The sequence below is a fragment of the Cyprinus carpio genome, chromosome B2, assembly GCF_018340385.1.
Source record: "Cyprinus carpio isolate SPL01 chromosome B2, ASM1834038v1, whole genome shotgun sequence".
NCBI classification, from domain to species: Eukaryota; Metazoa; Chordata; class Actinopteri; order Cypriniformes; family Cyprinidae; genus Cyprinus; species Cyprinus carpio.
This window is the reverse complement of record NC_056598.1, coordinates 21,221,668-21,242,323: the sequence shown is the minus strand read 5'-3', so window position 1 is coordinate 21,242,323 and position 20,656 is coordinate 21,221,668. Positions and strand designations below refer to the sequence as shown.

Here is a 20,656-nt window from a genome sequence, read left to right as displayed (position 1 = left end):
GCGAAAAACGAACGGTGATAAGAAGTTTTCTGCAACCTCAAACTACTACTGTTTGCAAATGGGTTCCGTCCATGAATGCTGACGGCTCTGTTGCATGACGGGAAATGTAGTCTACATTTAATTGCACCGCACTTAAGTCGAATACTCTAAAAAACTACATTTCCCTGCACTGATCTGATTCTAACTTTGCCAAATGATTTCATTTTACGACTCACCGGTATGCCAAAGTAAGTGTTTCAGTCCTATGAGAGCCAGGCGTTTAGATAAACATAAATACTTAATTCATATATTATAGATAGTAAGACGCAAGCTATTTAAACAAGACATAAAAGTAACAACATTAAAAAAAAAAAACTTTATTCCAAGTCAAAATGAAAAGAGATCCAAGCCCTCTGCTGGCACCAACTGGAAAATACATTTAATATTATTCCCTATTGTTACATTCATGGTCGTCTACATATGAAAGGCACATTTACAAAAATGTAACTGATTTCCACTGAATAGGCTGTAATAATTGGACATTTGATTTAGGATGCATTGTAGATGTAGACTATTTTTTTCTCATCTCTTGGGTGCATCGTGGGCAGTACCTGTAAATGGAGAACACAACACTTTAAAACTGCAATATTAAGTACATGAAGTCAGTCAGTATGTGCTAATAAGTGTGCTTATAAAATAAATTAAGTATAGAATTTGGCTCACCATTTTCCTTTTGGTTTGGTTGTTAGGCCAACACAAGCAAAGTGAAACCATTCTATTGGACACTGTTAAAAGAGAAGAAACCTTCCTTTTCATTCTTTTACATATAAACTTTCCCCCCCTTATTTTTATTTTTTTTATGTAAACGGTGCTTGTGTCTGTGTGACAATTGTATTTTCTCTCAACAATGGCTTAAAAAAAAAAAAAGATTTCTTAAATAACTATTACTCACATCAGAATTGTCAACATCCAATCATTTCTCCATATGATACTTGACTACATAAACAGTATGTGGGTTCATTAGGGTCCACTGGCATATCCAGGACATCTGATGGGTGCATGGCGAGCAGAGATTCACTTATGTTTGCACTAGTGTTTGAGAGACAAAAGCACACACAAATGTTGAATACAAAGCCTTAAAATAATATACACATGCATCAAACAAATGTGTCCTTTTAATATGACAGTTACCCATTTTTCAGTTTTTTCTGCTTTGGTGAGTCTTGATCCGATCCTTTCTTGTCTCTTCCATGGGATGCCCTCTTGTCTTTTCTTTTTATATTCTTATCTTCTGAAACAACAAATGAATCTGTTTAGGCTCACCCCAAATTACAGCAAAAGGGATACACTGTGGGCATTGATTGTATTGATACATACATGAAGAAAAGCTTTCTCTGAACAATATGACTTACTTCGAGATTGCTTTCTCATCTGAGCTATCCAGAATGCCTGAGTCCAGTTTCTCCCTGCAGATCATTTCTCAAAGCGTGCAAGATCAGCATCTAATCTCCGAATGTGTTTATCCACCTGGAAATGCAAGGAGACTTGTTTATGCTTGATGCATCAAATGGAACATGCAAATATAAAACTGAGGACTCTGCATCTCACCATTTCATATATCTGCATTGCAAGCTGAACTTTGTCATCACTGTACTCTTTGCATTTGTTATAGGCATTTTCAATCTTCTTTAAATGCTGGACACGCTCCTCGGATGCCAGATTTTCTTACTTTTGCAACTATACTCAGAAGCTAGTTCACTTATCTCAGCTTTTTTCTCTGTGAACAACAGTAAGAAATATAATTGTTCATTAGTCATAATTAAAAAAAAAAGTTAACTGTAACGGCCTCTGATACAAAGTGGTCCAAACATTCATACCTTCAGTTCTATTATCTAAATCCTCCATTAAATGAGAAGTTTCTCTGCAACTCGCAGGGAAGTCCCCTCGATACCTGGAGCCAGTGATTATAATTAAAAATCGTGCAAACTGTATTTACATGGCAGGAAAATAAACAACATGCATGCACACGCTACAGGAAGTTAACTTATACATACTGAGCAAGGGTATTATACGATACAAAACATTACTTAGGCATCACTCAGTCATGTACAGTTACAGCATTTTATCGTAACGTAACACACCAAGACTAATAAATTTATAATGTTAAACACACAACAACTCCTCAACTCTCAAGTTGGGTACTCAAGAGGAACTCATCTCATTTCATACAACTTGACAGCATTTAAAATGTGGCAACGAGTTTTTGAAGAATACCGTTTAAAAACTTACTGTCTAAATAATGTTCTAAGTACATTCCTTTCGCCATTTTGGTTTGAGTTGGCTTTGTACTGCAGGCGTGTATACGATGGTTTATTTAGCGCGCGCTGAATTCCCCTTTCTGGAGTTGCTATGTAGGTTATTCGATTTTTTATATGAAAATGATCAACTGTGCACTACTATTAAGTAAACGCATAAGACTGTCCACTTGGTTTATATATCAGGTATTGTAGCGTAACAGCTTTTATCTGTAGTGCATCAAGTCACAACTTGCTCTACATCGCCATCTACTGCAGTGGAGTTTGCAGTCCGCTGCGTCGTTATCTGTGAAAAAAAACAACAACACAATACAGGTTGGTATTATACAGTTTTATATATGTCCGTATACTCGGTCGTAGATTTCTTAATATTAACTGCAACCTTATGTCGTTTTTGATAATGTTTAAAAAGTGAGGAACAAGACAACATGATACAGTCTATATGGATGGTACATACTGTAAAATGTTCAGAAACCGTACCACAAGGTGGCGGTGTGTCGTCTTAGGTATTAAACATAGACAGGTTGCGCCTCATACCAATACCACGTGGAAATACAAACAGACAGCTTGACTGATAGGCTACTACTGACAGTGGACATGGTGTGAAACTGCGGTCTAATTTTGTACATACGGAGTTTAATAAGAGATCGGAGACCTGAAGTCATCCTCAGCATCGGTGCTCTAAATCCCATATAGAAATCTGATATATGGCAATATATGCAAATCACAATTAAACATACAAGTTCATGTTTGAATTTCACAGATATGAAGGTAAATGTCTTGATACTTGTACATATATGCATAATCTATTAAAATATAGCACAAATGGCCGTTTTTATATGTCACAAATATTTTCCCAAGTACACATATATATGACACATGCCTATAAAATGCATGTTCATGTATGCGTATTTCACAGATATGAAAATATATGTCTGATACTTGTGCAACATATATTATAAAATATAGCAAAAAGTATGCTTTTATATATATATGAACAATTATTTTCCTAAATACACATATATATGACACATATATGCCTATAAAATGCATGTTCATATATGGATATTTTACAGATATGAAAATAAATAAATGTCTGATACCTACAGTATACATATATGCAACATCTATTTTTAAAATATTGCAAAAAAGGCCGTTTTTATGTAACAAATATTTTCCCAAATACACATATATGCCTATAAAATGCATGTTCATATATGGGTAAAGGATGTTTATCTTAGTGTTTATAAAACATATATACATATATTAAATATAGGTTTCAAATATATGAACTAAATATTTAAAGACTTTTAAATTATTAGGCTACAAAAAAAAAAAGAAAAGAAAAAACCTCAAATGTTGTTCTAAAGAATTTAAGAATCCCAAAACTGAAAAAAAAACTGCACCATGGTTTCCATGAATATAAAAAGCAGCACAACTGTTTTCAACACTGATAATGACAAGAAATGTTTTTAGAGCATCAAATCAGCATATTAGAATAATTTCATGTGGCATCATGTGACACTGAATACTGGAGAGAGACCTATTTAAAAAAAAAAAAAAAACTCAAACTTTTGAACAGTAGTGTATTTTATGGAATGACACAGTAGATGCATTTAGAGCACACAGAAAATATACAAATGTTTTATTTATTACATACAATATAACTCATACAACACATTACACACACAAGAACATACATTAATGAGTGTAAACCTGCCCTTGTTTTTGTTACCCAGGTGTGAATGAAAATGGCTCAGCGAGGAGGGACTCAATGTTTCACAGATCTGACATGATGTAATGTGTTGGGACAGAGACTGTGGTAGAAACAATTTAATCTGACTCTTCTCAGAGTGAACACAATCAATGGATCTTCATCAGTTATTCTGCTCTGTGCCTCAGCAGGTGAGTGTGTATTTCTAGTGAATGCTTGATCTTACTTGACTGATTGCATAAAATCTCTCTAAAGTGCTGCACATTTCTCTTCTGTTTCAGCTGTTGTCTTCGGAAATACTATCAGTCCAGATTGAAACAGATGTTGGTGCTGATGAAGGTTAAAAGGCTACACTGTCCTGCAGTTATTCCTCCTCTTGGGGTGCAGATAATCTCTTCTGGTACCGTCAGTATGGAAAAATCAAAAACCAGAATTTCTTGTAGGCCACATACATTACTGCAAAAAAGACTGAGGTATCTGGAGTAGATTCAAGATTTTCTGTTAAAGTAACAAAAAAGGAACAAATCCATGAGATTCTGGAGATCTCTTCTGCTGCTGTATCAGACTCCACTCTTTCTGTACTACTGTGTTCTGCAGCCCACAGTGACAGGAAACACATCAACACTGTACACAAACCTTTCCTTATTTAATCCAGTTAAAACAAACAATAGACAGAGAGTCAAAGATTAAATGAATCTGAAAACTGCAGTTGTAAATAATAAGCTGAACAATAACTGAATGAAAAGAAATAAAGTAAGAAAAAAAAATAAGCTGATGAATCCAGGTGTACTTATGTAAAATAGTAGATAAAAAGATGACATATTTAAAATAAATGTGCCATAAAAATAATCAAATAAAGCATCCTAATATTGTTAATTACTTTAATCCTATATAAAATAGACTGTTGTTTACATTTTTTTTCGTCAACTGCTTACACACATTTTCAAAACTTTTGCACACACAAAATGCCTCTTATCGCTGTCAAAATGAAGCACTGCATTCAAAATATCACAAACATATCTCAAAGCAAACATTTGTCTTACGTTGCCTTACATGATACATTTGTCTTAAATAATATACATTTTTGGATGTATACACACAGTTGTTCAAAACCTAAAGCTCTTCTTTCATGAGCTCCTATATACATTACTATACAAGACTGAAACTAATTGGCAGAGATATGTTGAAAAATTTCACGGTAAACACGAAAGCAAGATTGAATCCAAAAACTTTTTTCTTTTTACTGTAAGTATTTATGGTTGTGAATACATTATTACACAGTACAAAAGAAAATAAATACATCAACCATGTGTAGTCATGTAGTTGTGTATTTACATGCCTATTCTAATGCCATGATTGGTTTGTGTTAAGTTAAGCAATGAGTCTTTGTACATGTGAGGAATTAGTGTGAGGCACAGATGATTAGTGTGCCATTTTGAACTGGATGTGATTGAAAAAGGAAATCAAGACACTTCCTGTTAGATTTCTGTGTGTTACATAAGGAATTTTTTTGCAAAAAGTGTTTTATGAAAAGGCCGAGAATTAGTGTATGGTTTTGCATTTTTTTGTGTGTGGTTCTGGTGTTTGAGTGTCAGGTTTCAGAAATTGTGTGACAAGTAAAGATAAGCAGTTGAAATAAACTGTTTCAATCCGTTATCATTTGTAACAGATTGTGTAGGTATAAATGTGCCACAAGGTGGCAGTGTTCTCAGGCATTCTCTAAGTTAGGTTTCTGAATGTCTTTATAACTGAACAGCAGAGAGCATCAGTAACACACAGTCAGAGCACAGAGAGAAATAACACACAACTGATCTGATCATATTCACCATGAACAAATACATGCTGCTGCTTTTCATTATGGCATCAGGTGCGTCATTTATGATTACTTCAGATCATATAGCTACTATATTAGACATTTTATTGATTTTCTTTCAGAACACTTGTAATTTTTACCTTTAGCGATATACAGTATTTTAAGTAAGACAAAATGAGGTTATTATTGTGCTTAATGTTTGCAGATGTGACGGCTGTGGACAAAATTGAGCCAAATAAAGGGACGAGCCTCATCGGAAACAGAAGGAGAGTCTGTAACGCTGAGCTGCTCATATGAGTCAGACAGTGAATATATATATCTGTACTGGTACAGACAATATCCTAATGGAGAACCTAAATATTTATTATATGAAGGAGCACGATCAAACCGTGCTAAGGACAGCTCTGATCCTCGATTACAGTCAAGAACTTCTCGCATATTGACTGAACTCATTATTAGTAGTGTGACTTTGTCAGATTCAGCTCTCTACTACTGCGCCTTAAGAGTTGAAGCCCAGTGATACAAAATATGAAACAAGTCATACAAAAAACTACAAGCCCATTTTTTACTTTGAAGCTATTATTATGAAAACCAAATAAAACCTCAATGAGAGATAATAACTGCAAACACCTGCGTGAGGTTGAGGGAAGAAATCTTTTATGAATATGAACAAAAGGCAAAAAAGAAACGCTTTTTAATAAGGTCAAAATGCTTAAAAGGGTTTAGGGTTGCAACTGTGTGTGCTATCAGTAATGAGCACAGGCCACTAAGAAAAATGGTTCCTTCAAAAATAAAGGCTTCTCTTTTGTCTTGAAGTATCAAAAGAGGAGGGCCTTAGATCTGACGTTATGTCTGACAGAGACTGTGGTAGAAATGATTCATTCTGACTCTTCTCAGAGTGAACACTTGTACAATGGATCTTCATTCAGTTATTCTCTTCTGTGTATCAACCGGTATATGTATAATTATTTGGTTGATTATTATTATTTTTTTATAAAAAACAAAACAAAACAAAACAAAACAAAACAAAACAAAACAAAACACTATTGAGCTACAAATATACCTCTTTTTTAGTTGCTGTCTTTGAGGATATCATTAAAACCAAACAAAAACAGATGTTTTTGCTGATGAGGGTTTCAAAGTGTTACATTTCCTGTAGTTTTTCTGCATCTGGAGGTTCAGATTATCTCCACTCCCTGCAAACATGTCCTTGAGAGGCCCATGCTGGCTTTTTGCAGGCACAGTGGGCTAGGGCCAGCCCACACCAAACCTAAACAGGCCCAGTGTGGGCTTGCCCAGGCGAGGCCCACAGCTTTGGGCTCACCACAGGCTCTATGTGAGCAGGCCACACTAGTGAACTGTCCACATTTATCCCATGATGGCCCTGTGTGGACCAGCCCGTTCAGGCCCAGAGCAGCTTTTGTATCCTTTAGGCCCATGCTGGTTTTGTGTAGCCAGCCGTGTGTAATGCAACTAAGGAGTATACAAACAACATTGACTGGCCATTATTTAGCCACTCATTTAAACTGGAATGGCTCAAACTAAAAGAGACCTTTTCAGAACCTGTTGTTTCATATAGGCCAGGGATCCTCAAATCAGGCTCACAAGATCCACTTTCCTGGGCCCGTATTCACAAAACATCTTAAGGCTAAAATTAGCTCATAACTCGCCGATTTAGGAGAAAATCTTAAAAATAATGGGCGTGTAAACCTAAATTTAGGACTCTAAATTTTTGCTCTAAGAGTATTTTTCACAAAGCGTTTTAGCTCTAAAACTAGCTCCTAAAAATGAGCTCCTAAATCTGTGAATGGTTAGGAGTAGTGAAGAGGACTCTTAAGTCACTAAAAATTAAGCCACAAACCATCCTAAAATGGCTGTTGCCGGCAATCTGCCTCTGAATATAAACATTTTAAAAAACATTTGACGATAATGAGCTTTTAAAAAGGTATCACCTTTGGTTTTAGAGTTATCCCAACTCCAAATTTTCCTTTTTGATTATATCCTTGTTTTTTTTTATTAACCAGCTGGGCAAGAAGTAACAGTTGTGCTTGTGTCCAGTTTGGTTTTCCTTTACGTTTGCATGCTATCAGCCATGATTATTGTACTCTGTTAATTAAAAAGGCTGTTTATATTCATATTCACTAATTATGAGAAGCACACATGTAAGAGGCTGACAGTTAGGTGAACATATACTTATTATTATGTAAGGAATAATTGACGACAGAGGTCACCTGCTGAACACATTGTACTGTGTCCTGGTTAGGAAATGTGTCATTTCAAGGCCAGTGTAAAGAAGGTTTTTTTGTTGTTTGTTTTTTTTCTCTGTTTTAAAAGTGTACATTGCTGATGTTTTTTGCAGAGAGGTTACATGTATGTATGGCCTATGTTTGGAATGATGTTAAGAGTTTAAGACAGTGTATTTGTATGCATTTTAGAAGGACTCTTTATTGGTGAGGTTACCACATCATGGTCCAGTTTGAATATGGATTTAAAGTTCTTGTCGACGTGAGACCATAGTCTGACTATTCTATTTTTGACTGTTCCTGGTTAGGAAGAGTCTAGTGTTTGAAAGCCGTGGTGTGTTTTCATTACAAAAGGTTGGATTCATTTGCTATCAGCCAACTTCAGCTATGGACAGTGTTTTGAGATTGATGTACTACAAATAAGACTTTTGCACACATCAGCTTTCACATGACGAAATCCTACAAACTTACAGTGCTTTGTTTGCTTTCTTTTGCTTTTTGTTCTTTTGTGTATTTACATTTTTGGCTATATGTCTAACATCGAAACGGCACTGTTTTGTTTATGCAATATTTGCAGTTAACCATAAGAGGGCAGCAGGTATTCATTATTACCTGTAAGAATCCTCATTATTATACCAAAAGCAAAACTCTCCCATTCACTTCTTTATCTTCAAGTTGTATTCAACATTGACACAGTTGTGTCAAACAGGTTGAGGAATATATTTCTCGTTACACTATTCATTCTAGGTATGAACATAATAGAACTGCATTTTCAGTTGTTTACATCGTTTTACATTTAATATTTTTTAAACCTTTATACAATATTGATCATAGGATATGATTGATCAGCCAGGCAAACATGTGACTGAAGCTGAAGGAAGATCAGTAATATATAAAACAGATTCAGAACTATAAGTTTTATTTTGGTACTTTTGAACAATCATTTGAAATGTGGTGGGAGAAAAAAAAATTATCAAACACATTTAAATGATATACAATAAATAATACAGCATATGGAAGAAGGTGAACAGCAGCAGGAAGCTCAGAGAGTAGGAAGTTCCTGTGTGTGTTTCTGACTGATCTGCAGTGACTTACAGCTGAGAGCACTGAGAGACTCAACAGAGAACTGAACTGATCTAAATGAAAATGGACAGATGCTTTATGCTGATTCTCATTATGGGAACAGGTACATTGTTATATAATTACAGCGTTTTAAATAATTACAGTTTGTTTAAAATATTTACTTTTGTAAGAAATACGGTAAAATGGGTTTGCAAAAGCATTTTTATCAACATTGCTTTCACAGTTTAAAAATCAGTTTATTTGTGCTTATTATTCACAGGTTTGGTGGCTGGAGACAGCATTGAACCAGATAAAGGGACAGAAAAAACTTCTAAAGAAGGAGAAACTGTCAAACTGAGCTGCTCATGTAGTACAAGTACCGATTATGTTTATCTTTACTGGTACAGACAGTATGCTAATGGAGGACCACAGTATTTACTATACAAAAACGCACGCTCAGCGAGTGATGCAGACACCTCTGATCGTCGGTTTCAGTCGACTGCATCACGTACATCCACTGAACTGACTATTACTGATGTATTTCTGTCAGATTCAGCTCTCTATTATTGTGCTATAAGAGTAGCAGCCCAGTGATACAAAACATGAACCACGTCGTACAAAAACCTAAAGCACTTTTCAACTTGAACTTATCTAGTAAAACCACAATCACAACCACAATCTATACAGCCCCCAATGTAATAAAAAACATGGTAACACCTGCACTGAGGCCTGTTATTAACCTTCAAAGAAAAATTAAGATATCATGTTCCACATGGCTCCTTTTTTTTGCACAAAGTCTTAAAACACCCTAACTAATTATAATGTGGAATTAATATGCAAAACAGTACAAATACAGGCAGAAAATGAATTTTGAGTTTATTGGCACAAAATGTTTGTCCTTGTCCACCACAACAAAGGTAGAAATAAAACTCTGAGCCAAGTCAGAGAGAGGAGTCAAAAGAAAGCTCTTTATATCCCTACCTTAATTATGAATTTGATCTTATAGTTTAAGATGGTAGCGCATCCTGATATCCTCATTAGAGCTAAGTAGGCCAGAGCCTGGTCAGTACACTGGTGGGAGACCCTTAGCTGCTAACTAGTTTTGGTATCAATGTCAACTTTGCATTAAAAATTACATAACTGAGCGACTGGCACTTAACATGCATAAAAAAAAAAACATCATATTCATGACGTGTCATGTCATAATTATGAAGGTGTCATGTCAGTCTTATGCACACCCCTTCAAGTAAAGTGTAACCCTAGTTTTAGTCCATCCAGCAGGGGGTGCTAATTCCCTGGCTTGAATGGGTGCAAAAGTCCTAATATAATGACGTAGACTTAAGACTGTGAAAAGGAGCATCCTTCAGATGAGGCATTAAACTGGCCTCATGACATTCTGTTTTCATGAATACCCCTCTATTAGAGCAGCTTTATTAAGGCACAGAGTACAAATGCAGCTGTTGCATGCAGTAGGCAGTGAAGGAATGGAATCCTGGAGTTATTGTGACTTTCATAAAATATATATTTGTTTCTTCTTGAATAATTATTAATCAAAGTTACATTTATGCATGTTAGACAATAAGTTGAATATGGCTTTAGTCTGCCTTTTTACTCACTAAGAAGCTGCTGTCATTGTGAGTGTGAGTAGTTAACCATATTTGATAAGATTCAGGGCAAAGCCCGGCAACCTTGAAGTACAAGTGTTCTCTGCATATGTGTGTAAGTGTCTGTCTTTGCAGCTAGATGTGGAGAGAGCCCTAAGAGGAAAACTGTCATTTGCCATCACCCTGATGTCCAAATAATCAGATATACATCTCTGGAGAGACCTATTGCATCTGACCTCTGATCACTTGTCACCAAAATAATCACTAGAAGATATGCTTTGAGTTTTACGTCCATGTATGGAGATTTTCTAAGTTTATCTTTGTTCCGACCAACATCTTGCTGACCTATGCATTGACGCAATTAGCAACCCTCTGTAAGAGTAAAATGGTGTTTCTGACATGTAAGCAGAGCGGCCTACGAACTCCATCACGAGTACTGCAGCTGACTTCTGCGAATAAAACTGCAAACTATTTGCTTCAGTTAATTTTTCTTCAATTGATTGCATCTCTGACTCCTGGTCTTCATTCAACACCTGGTCCTTGGATTTTAACTGTAAATTCCCCTACAGCAGAGTCTGGTTCTTCACTAAAGCTAAGCAGGCCAGAGCTTGGTCAGTACATTACTGTAGTGTGAGACCCATTGTGAAAAGCTTGCTTGATGCTGCGAGTAGTTTTTTCCAGCCAGCATGGGGTGCTCATTCCTTGGCCTGAATGGGTGCAAAAGTCCTAATTTAATTACTTTATACTGTGAAAAGGAGTATCCTTCAGATGAGGAATTAAACTGGCCTCATGACATTCTGTTGTCATTAAGGAGCAGAAAACAAATGCAGCTGTTGCATGCAGTAGGCAGAGTCCTGTTCCTCACTAAAGCTAAGCAGGCCAGAGCCTGGTCAGTACCTTGGTGGGAGACCATTTGTGAAAAGCTTGCTGCTGTGCAACTAGTTGTAGTCCAGCCAGCAAGAGGTGCTCATTTCCTGGACCTGAATGGGTGCAAAAGTCCTAATATAATTACTTTAGCTTGTGAAAAGGAGCATCTTTCAGATTAGGCATTAAAGTGGCCTCATGACATTCTGTTTTCATGAATTCTCAATTACAATTTTTTTTTTTTTTTTTTTTTTTTTTTTTTTTTTTTTAAAGTGGTAGCACATTCTGATGGCTTTAAGGCTGTTGTTGAAAAACCACTGTGACTTCTAAGAATAAAAATTCACTGATCTGCTACTAAGCAAAACTTTAAGACAGATATAACTGGCATTATGCAGTAGCTATAGGGAGCCAGTAGAGGGAGAGCAGTATGATCTGCTGATATATGTGGTGCTGAAATCTCACTCTGTCAGGGACTCTGACCAGGATTCACAATAAACAGCATTCAATGGTAAACAGATATGTATGTGTGATGATTGATAGGATGATTGATGAATCTGAAAACTTTTTGATACATTTATATATATATATATATATATATATATATATATATATATATATATATGTATCAAAAAGTTTTCAGATTCATCAAAGGCAATGGGAAATGAGAGACAATATGAGATGCAAGGATTTTTTTTTTTTCAGGACTTACTGGGTAAGTTACATTAACCAGTGAAATTTTCTCTTTTAACCAGGTGTGAATAAAATGGCTCAGAGAGGAGGGACTCAGTGTTCTGACATAATAATGTGTTTGACAGAGACTGTGCTTGGGATGATTCAGTCTGACTCTTCTCAGAGTAAACACATATACAATGGATCTTCATTCAGTTATTCTGTTCTATGCCTCAGCAGGTGTGTATTTCTGTTGAATGATTGATTGTATTATTTGACTGATGAGATTAAATGTCTCTTAAATGCTGCCCATTTTATATTCTGTTTCAGCTGTTGTATTTTGAAATACTATCAGTCCAGATTGAACAGATGTTGGTGCTGATGAGGGTCAAAAAGCTACACTGTCCTGCAGTTATTCCTCCTCTGGGAGGACGGATGATCTCTTCTGGTACCGTCAGTATGGAAGACCAAAACCTGAATTTCTTGTAGCCACATACAGTACTGCAAAAGAGACTGGGGTATCTGCTGCAGATTCATAATTTTCCATTAAAGTAACAAAAAAAAAAAAAGAAAGAAAGAAAGAAAAAAAGAAATGTTCTTGTGATTCTGGATATCTCCTCTGCTGCTGTATAAGACTCCACTCTGTACTACTGTGTTCCCTTTCGAAAGCTTCAGTCGATGCTGCGCTGCTCAGCGCATTGGGAAACGTCTTGTTCGTGACCAGCTGTGAATAATGTGTGTAACACGTCGATAGAATTGACCCGGTGGTAATATAGCCTCGGTTGATGACGTCATCGGAGCGCGTCCGCAACACGGGGCTATAAATAGATAAGCCACAGGTGCATCAACAGGTCTTTTGTCTTCAGATCATTCTGTGCATGTGTGCGTCAGGAAGATTCTTTTTGTCTACTACAGATCTTCGTACGATGACCCAACGAAACAGTAAGTGTTGTGTTCCTCCATGCTCTCGTCCTATGTATGAGCTGGATACGCATGATTACTGTTTTGTTTGTTTGGGGGAAGAGCACGCGGTTCTGGCTTTAGAGACGGGCGAGTGCGAGCATTGTGAACTGTTCTCAGTGAAGATGCTTCGTGCTCGTCTGAACTATTTTCAGACCGCACCCACCTTTTCGTCGGAGGGCTCTCGTGCGGGTCTGCGTGACGAGCGAGCGACGGGCCCGTCCCTTTCGCTTGCAGTGTCACCAGATCCACGCATCCTCTCTCGTGATCTCGAAGCGCGCTCCGGTGCTTCTTCGATTCACGAGGAGGATGATATATCTCTTGAGTCTTCGGGCGATGAGCAGGCCTCTGAACGCTCCTCTCGCGAGAGGAAATCGGTCGAGGAGCTGCTCGAGGTGGTTACTCGCGCGGTGGACAGGCTGCAGCTTGACTGGCCACGCGACCAAGAGACCCCCAAACGTAGTAAGCTGGAGGATAGGTTTCTGTCGGGTGGTAGGAGAGAGAGACCGCAACATCAGTCTCTCCCCTTTTTCGAGGACCCTCCATGATGAACTGTCGAAGTCATGGAGCAAACCATATACCTCCCGCATCTTTGTGCCCTCGACGTTGACTTTTTCAACTATCGTGGATGCAAAATCGCGGGGATATTCGGAGATGCCTCGGGTTGAAGAGTCGCTTGCGAGCTATCTCTCACCTGAATCTGCATCCTCGGTGAAGAAACCTACTCTCCCCACTAAACCTTGTAGAATTACATCATCGCTAGTGGGTAAAGCTTATCAAGCTGCAGGTCAGGCTGGTGCTGCGCTGCACACTATGGCGGTGTTACAGGCATATACCAGGCTGACCTATTGAAGGACTTGAGTGTGGGCAGTACAATCGACGAGGAAGCATTCGCTGAGCTTCGTCGGGCCACAGATTTGTCTCTCCGGGCGACCAAGCAGACGGCTCGTGCCATTGGCCGGTCGATGTCAGCTTTAGTCAGCACGGAGAGGCATCTGTGGCTTAATTTGACGGGCATTAAAGAGAAGGAACGTTTGTTTCTTTTAGACTCCCCTATCTCTCCATCTGGCCTGTTTGGCGATTCAGTTAATTCGGTCGTCGACAGACAGGTTTAGGGAAGTAAAGAAACATGAAGAAGCGTTCGTTCAGTTTCTTCCTCGCCGCACTCAAGGGGAGGGGCCATCAGCCACCCAGCCTCGCCCCGGTCCTTCAAAAACCAGGGAGGTTAAAAAGCAGAGCGTGACAGACCGTGCTCCCCCCTCGTAGGGATTTGGGGACAGGTTCGCCGTGCTCAGCAACCTCCCAAGCCAGACCTCAGGACTTTTATTAATAGGAATAAGAAGTCCTGACGCCATGGCACCCGTGCTGGTGGGGGTAGTCCCTCACGGGGTGGGGCCGCGCTCGAGAGCTTTTCGCCCCGCCCCGTTACCCTCACAAAACCCCTACATCCCCGCCGCTTCTGGTGTCTCGGGGGGCGGGGGTTTCCAGCAAGATTTTAGATGTTCCAGTGCTTCCTGCCATCATTCTGGACACGGAACATCTAACATCCCCTCAAAAGGAAGTATTGAAATTGGTACCACTCTCAGAGAGTCTGGCAGCGTGGAAACTTCTGCCAGGCATTTCTGCATGGGTATTGAGCACAGTACGGGTAGGATACAGGATCCAATTTATTCGTCATCCTCCACGTTTCAACGGCGTGGTTTCCACTTCCGTGAAACCGGAGCTGATGCAGGTACTGTCTCAAGAGCTACAAACTCTTCTGGGCAAAGAGGCCATAGAACATGTTCCTCTTCCACAGAGAGAGTCGGGCTATTACAGCAGATACTTCTTAGTTCCCAAAAAGTGTGGGGGATTGCGTCCAATCTTGGATCTTCGAGGCTTAAACCGTACAATCAGAGCACTCAAGTTCAAGATGTTAACCGTCAAGACGGTCGTGTCGCAAATTCAGCATCGCGATTGGTTTATCACGATCGATCTGAAGGACGCATATTTTCATATAGAGATTTTGCCACAACACAGGAAATTCCTGAGGTTCGCTTTCGGGGGCGAAGCATACCAGTTTCGGGTTCTTCCTTTCGGCCTAGCCTTATCACCCCGCACGTACACAAAATGCATGGATGCAGCGCTGGCTCCATTACGACTCCAGGGCATCCGCATTTTGAATTATATCGACGATTGGCTGATACTAGCGCAATCGCGAGAGATGGCGCTACAACACAGGGACATCGTGTTAGCTCATCTAGTTTCTCTGGGGTTGAGACTCAACACCGAGAAGAGTGTTCTCTGTCCAACTCAGAGAACGACTTATCTCGGGATCGTTTGGGATTCGATCACGATGCGGGCACAAACTGTCTCCCGCTCGGATCGAGACCATTCAGCAGACCATGAGCAAGGTCAGGCTAGGCCAGGATCGCACTGTTCGTCAGTATCAAAAGATGCTAGGTTTCATGGCTTCAGCATCCACGGTGATTCCTTTGGGGCTGTTGCACATGAGACCGTTTCAGTTGTGGCTAAAAGCCAGAGGATTTCATCCGAGAGCCAATCCTCAAAGGCGAATAAAAGTGACGCGCCGCGGGCTTCGTACACTATCTCTGTGGATCAGACCCCGGTTCCTTGCCTTGGGTCCCACTCTAGGGGCACCGTGTCGTCGCAGACTGCTAACGACAGATGCCTCCCTGTTGGGCTGGGGAGCAGTTTTGGATGGCCACCCAGCTCAAGGGGAATGGGGGGGTCGTCAGCTCGATTGGCACATCAATTGCCTCGAGCTGATGGCCGTATTTCTGGCTCTGAAATATTTCCTCCATCATTTGAGAGACTGTCATGTTCTAGTACGGGTGGACAACACAGCAACAGTCTCATATATAAATCACCAGGGGGGTCTGCGCTCACGCAATCTGAACAAGATAGCGAGGCAGATTTTTCTTTGGGCCCAGGACAAGCTCCTGTCACTCAGGGCAGTTTACATTCCGGGGCGTTTGAATGTGGGAGCGGATTTACTGTCCAGACAGACACTTCCGACAGGGGAATGGAAACTCCACCCAGAGGTAGTGGAACAGATTTGGGAAAAATTTTACGAAGCAGAGGTGGACCTCTTCGCCTCCCTTCAGACAGCGCAATGTCCCCTCTACTTCTCTCTGAGTCACCCAGCCCCCCTGGGTCTGGATGCGATGGCACACACATGGCCCAGAATGCGCCTGTATGCATTTCCTCCAGTTTCTCTGCTCCCGGGAGTCCTAGCCAGAGTTCGCCAACAAGGGTCTTGCCTCTTGCTGATAGCGCCACGTTGGCCGAACAGGGTTTGGTTCTCGGAGATAATATCTCTTCTGTCTCAGGCAGGGGGTACGATATTCCATCCCAGGCCCGACCTGTGGAATCTTCATGTTTGGCCCCTGAAGGGTACCAGCTGAGGAACACAGGGCTGTCGCCGTGTGTTATTGATACCATCCTTAGTGCTAGGGCTTCCTCCACCAGACGGAGTTATGCCAGTAAATGGGGTGTCTTTGACAGGTGGTGTGTGGTACACAATGTAGATCCGGTCAACTGCCATATTGCTTCAGTTCTGGACTTCATGCAAGAGAAGTTGTCAACAGGCACATGCCCTGCTACTCTTAAGGTTTATGTGGCCGCTCTTTCGGCTTGCCACGCCTTGATTGACGGGGTGCCACTCGGGAGACACCCTCTGCTCTCTCGCTTTCTTCGTGGGGCCAGACGACTGAGGCCTACAGTAAAGACCAAGATGCCTTCTTGGGACTTAGCTATAGTTCTTGAGGGTCTGGTTGAAACCCCCTTTGAACCTTTAGAGTCAGTGTCTGATAGACTTCTAACTCTAAAAATGTTTTTCTCATGGCAATAACTTCTTTGAAGAGAATTGGGGATATGCAGGCTCTGTCTATCTCACCATCATGCTTAGACTTTGCCCCAGGGAGCGTGAAAGTGATCCTGCATCCTCATCCTGATTACCTGCCTAAGGTTCCGTTTTCGGCTGTACATCCGGTCATTCTAGAGGCCTTCTGTCCTCCGCCGTTCGCAACGCCGGGAGCAGGAGAAATCTTATAGACTGTGTCCAGTCCGTGCTCTTCAGACTTACGTCCACCGCACTAGCCAGTGGCGTAAGTCGGAGCAACTGTTCGTCTGTTATGGTGGTGGTAACAATGGAGCAGCTGCCACCAGGCAGACCATATCTCACTGGGTCAGGGATGCTATTGCTTTGGCTTATGAGGCGCGCGGTCAAGCTTCGCCTTTAGGTCTTAGAGCTCACTCCACAAGGGGGGTCGCCTCCTCTAGTGCTTTAGCAAGGGGTGCCCCCTTACAACGGGTTTGTGATGCGGCAGGTTGGTCCTCTCCGCACACATTCATAAGATTTTATAGTTTGGATGTCCATGCTACTCCGGGCTCTCATGTCCTTGAGTCAACATCACAAGCTAATGTCTGAGGCCTTCTTGTGGTTTGGTAGCACACCTGCACAACCTTAGGGGTCCAGACATTTTCAAGCACGGCGGCGTGGGTATTCTCGTTCCCAATGCGCTGAGCAGCGCAGCATCGACTGAAGCTTTCGAAAGGGAACGTTCCCGGTTACTTAGCTGTAACCTTGTTCCCTGAGAAAGCGGAACGAGATGCTGCGCTGCATTGCCGTACTGAAATATGTCCCAGGACTGCTCTTCAGACAAAATGTCCTGTTGATGCACCTGTGGCTTATCTATTTATAGCCCCGTGTTGCGGACGCGCTCCGATGACGTCATCAACCGAGGCTATATTACCACCGGGTCAATTCTATCGACGTGTTACACACATTATTCACAGCTGGTCACGAACAAGACGTTTCCCAATGCGCTGAGCAGCGCAGCATCTCGTTCCGCTTTCTCAGGGAACAAGGTTACAGCTAAGTAACCGGGAACGTTCTGCGGCCCACAGTCACAGGAAACACATCAACACTGTACACAAACCTTTCCTTATTTAATCCAGTAAGAACAAGCAATAGATAGAGAGTCAAAGATTAAAAGAGAATCTGTAAACAGATGTGCAGATGAAGTAATAAATTGAATAAGTGAATGAAAAGAAATTAACTGATAAAAAGCTGATGAATCCAAATGTACTTATGTTTAGGATCCTTATATTGTTAATTACTATTACTATTACTATTGTTTAAGTTTCAGCTATTATCATGTGTAACACATAATGTAGGTACAATGTGCCGCAGTGTTCTCAGACATTCATTTACTAGGACAGGGGTCGGCAACCTTTTCGTCATGACGTGCCATTTTTAATTTTTTTGGTCAAACACTGTGCCAACCCCCCCCCCCATTTTATTTTTATTTGAAATATACTCAATGATGATGGTTTATATAGTGTATAATATGATCAAAAATTTAAATTAGTTTTCACCTATTTGTTGGGGCCCCTGTCAGCCAGGGGCCCTTGGAATTGTCCTAACTTTACCCCCCTATACGGCGCCCATGACTATCAGTCCAGATTGAAAAAATAAATAAAAATCTGTCCAGATTAAAAAAAAAAATATATGTATATATTTGTCATTCAGATGACCAAGAACATCCTAATTTTGGAGGGTGACCACATGTCAATTAAGAAAAATATATATTTTTACAAGAGATACGTTAAAAAAAGTAGTGTAGAAGTATTTCCCCTGTGATCTACTGCTTTTATATTGTTGAATTTAAACAAAGGACCTTGGATTTTTGTATCGTTTTCACTGAGTGCCTATCTCTATGTCTGTGACAAATGGAAGCTGAATCTTAGTCAAGAAATTCTAAAAAATTATAACATGCTTTTGTTAAGAATATGAAATGTTGAAAATCTATAATAAAAATTCTAGTGGGAAAAAATGTAATTATATAACAGTTACATACAAATATATTATTCATGGCAACCTATGGATGAAAGTGAACAACAGCAGGAAGTTCAGAGAGGAGGAAGTTCCTGTGTGTGTTTCTGACTGATCTGCAGTGACTCACAGCTCAGAGCACTGAGAGACTCAACAGAGAACTGAACTGATCTGATTGAACATGGACAGATGCTTTATACTGATTCTCATTGTGGGAACAGGTATACATTATTTACTGAACAATTAATGAAAATCTGTAAATTATTTAGATTTTTTAAACATTATTTATTTATTCATTGGAGAGTTTTTTTTTTTTATCAAAAAATCTCTTTCACAGATCAAAAATCTAGTTATTTGTGCGTTTTGTTGACAGGTTTGGTGGCTGGAGACAACATTGAGCCAGATAAAGGGACAGAAAAAAACTTCTAAAGAAACAGAAACTGTCAAGCTGAGCTGCACATATAGTACAAGTAGTGAATATGTTGTGCTTTACTGGTACAGACAGTATCCCAACAGAGAACCACAGTTTTTATTACTCAAAGGTGCCCGATCACGTTCTGATGAACACACCTCTGATGATCGGTTTAATTCAGCTACAACACGCACATCCACTGAACTCACTATTACTGATGTACGTCTGTCAGATTCAGCTCTCTATTATTGCGCTCTAAGAGTAGAAGCACAGTGATACAAAACATAAAACATGTTTTACAAAAACCTGAAGCTCTTTTCACTTTGAAAATATCTAGTGAAAACCTCAATCAAATCCACAATCTATCCAGCCCTGAAAGTAATAAAATATGGTCACACCTGTATAAGACTGAATTGGGCCTTTGTTATAAGGCATACATGTCAATAAGAAACTTCAGAAAAGAAACATTAACAGTTTATCCAGATATCATGTATGTGAGTGTTTATTTTAAATAATTATTATATTGAATTCATGATTTAATGTAATTAAATGGTTTCAATATAATTTAGCAATAGTGTTTTCTTGATTTCAGGCTGTATGCAGCGGAATTCTCTTCCAACATGAACAACAGCATAACATTATTTATATTTATAGTAACACATCAAGGCAAATAAATTGTTTAAAATTATGGAACGCTATTGTCAGTCAAGCCCAAAATAACATTCAAAATGTGACTATAGTGGAAAAAAAACACTAAATGCTTTACTTAATTTCAAACAACAACCCTTTTTGACAAAATATTTCCAGTTAATGATGTTACATCCCCTCAAATGCAGGAACATATTACAATAGTTCCATTCTCTCATTCTCATCTTAAATAAGGATCACAGATCAATTTTATTTATATTTTTGGTAATCATACAGTTCATGTGATTGGATCTGATGTCAAATTCATTATAATGTGGCTCAGAGAGGAGGGACTCAGTGTTCATATGATCTTAGTTTCTGACAGAGACTGCTGTTGAAAGGATTCAGTCTGACTCTTCTTAGAGTGAACACTTGTACAATGTATCTTCATTCAGTCATTCTATTCTGTGCCTCAGCTGGTATGCTATTTGGTTAATTATTATAGAAATGTAGATTTTTATTGTTAAAAATTAGTTCTATGAAAAACATCTCGGT

At 39.6% G+C, this 20,656-nt stretch overlaps 1 long non-coding RNA gene and 1 pseudogene across 1 annotated transcript; both read right to left on the bottom strand.

Moving 5' to 3' along the window:
- Nucleotides 1-340: 340 nt before the first annotated feature.
- LOC122136239 lies at nt 341-1,256 on the bottom strand. Its single transcript, XR_006154036.1, has 4 exons — nt 1,171-1,256; nt 932-1,068; nt 703-764; nt 341-590 (listed from the first exon to the last, which is right to left on the bottom strand). It is a non-coding gene; the product is annotated as an uncharacterized LOC122136239 (long non-coding RNA).
- A 131-nt stretch (nt 1,257-1,387) lies between these two features.
- Nucleotides 1,388-1,918, bottom strand: LOC122136312 (annotated as a pseudogene).
- Nucleotides 1,919-20,656: the final 18,738 nt, after the last annotated feature.